This window comes from Syngnathus typhle, linkage group LG21 (assembly GCF_033458585.1).
Source record: "Syngnathus typhle isolate RoL2023-S1 ecotype Sweden linkage group LG21, RoL_Styp_1.0, whole genome shotgun sequence".
Lineage (NCBI taxonomy): Eukaryota > Metazoa > Chordata > Actinopteri > Syngnathiformes > Syngnathidae > Syngnathus > Syngnathus typhle.
The window spans coordinates 1,551,639-1,553,158 of record NC_083758.1 but is presented as its reverse complement, the minus strand read 5'-3'; the positions used below and the strand labels follow the sequence as shown (position 1 = coordinate 1,553,158).

General features: G+C 47.4%; 1 non-coding gene across 1 annotated transcript; it reads left to right on the top strand.

Moving 5' to 3' along the window:
- The first annotated feature begins 561 nt into the window (after nucleotides 1-561).
- On the top strand, nucleotides 562-752 carry LOC133145869 (U2 spliceosomal RNA). The gene has a single exon (XR_009711118.1). It is a non-coding gene; the product is annotated as a U2 spliceosomal RNA (small nuclear RNA).
- Nucleotides 753-1,520: the final 768 nt, after the last annotated feature.

The following is a 1,520-nucleotide window of genomic DNA, read 5'->3' as shown; positions in this document are numbered from 1 at the left end:
CCTGAGACTATCTCGGTTGATAGGATTAAGCCTGCCCACGTGGATGTTTCCCGGACGTTGGAATTGGCGCAGGCCCCACGCCGCGGACGCCCCCCAGCGCCTCGCCCCTCCGACCTGACCGAGCTCCCGCCTGCCCGACCGACAACGCGACCGTCCAGCCCAGCGGTCTTTCCGGCGGCGCCCCCTACCCTTGACCCCCTGCCAGCCCCTGCCACCTACACCCGCTGTGGTCGGGCTGTCGTTCCTTTCCGGCGCGGGGATTTTGACTATGGGTGAATTCTGGGGGGGCTTGTGTAGTGGGTTGACATAATTCACCCGGAACCTAAGTTCACGTTGCCGAGTTCCGGTGGGAGGTTTTACACGTGTGGGAGTTTCCTGTTTGAGGAGTGTGTGTTAGGATCTCGAAGGGAAAAGAGTCGGCCCGTGGTTGAGAGAAGCTAATTATAAATGTCATTAAAACAACTGCCGTTGGCACCGTCATTTATCACTCCGCCTCCGACTCCAGTCCTTGCACACCACAGTCTCTTTATTTAAGTGGTTTCCTCAGACCAGTTTCAGTACATCGCTTCTCGGCCTTTTGGCTAAGACCAGGTGTAGTATCTGTTCTTATCAGATTAATATCTGATACGTTCCCTATCCGGGGACCATGTATATATTGGATTTTCGCAACAGGGAGATGGTATAGGGGCTTGCTCCGTCCACTCTATGCATCGACCTGGTATTGCAGTACCTCCAGGAGCGGTGCGCCCCCCTCTACTGGGCAAATAAAAAGTAGTTTACATCACAATCCGTTAGCTTCATTCTCACAGGATGAAGCAGAAAGTCAACGACGTCTTGATCGGATTTGATTCAAGTTCATGTTGTGTGCTCACTGTTAGAGTGGTGCTCACTCTAACTTATTTTGCAAGAACCACTCGGAGACAAGTTAGTCGTTTTGGGCACCTGCAGGCGGAGAGTCCATTCGTCACTGTGCGTACAGCAATGATCGAATGACGTCTGACTCTCGCTTCCCACAAGACCATCTTTATTAAGAGAAAAAGGGTGGGGGTGACCATAGACTGAATAGACAAGTAAAAAAGGCCCTTGACCTCTAGATTAGCAGGGCAGGGGATGTTTTACGACATTGTGTAGGATGGAACAAGCTAGGTTATTTATTACTGGTTACACACCAACATAAGCATAAAACTAATCTACCAAGGTTATTCATTACTGGTTACATACATTCCAACATAATCATATGATCAAGATAGTTTTGGAAAACCCTGACATCTCCCTCCTGTTTTATCATACGATTATGTGAACCAGATCAATAAAACATAAGTAAGAAAATATAAAGAAGAATAGTAAAAACAATAATAAAAAAATCAATAAAAAAAACTGAGATGACAGCGAATGGGCTGGGGAGCGTGTAGGGTGAAACATGACAAAAACAACAAACAATGATAGCAACAACTCCCAGTGAAGATGAGGACTTTCCTCAATACTCCAGATTAAACTTATTGTGTGATCTAAAAACCTGC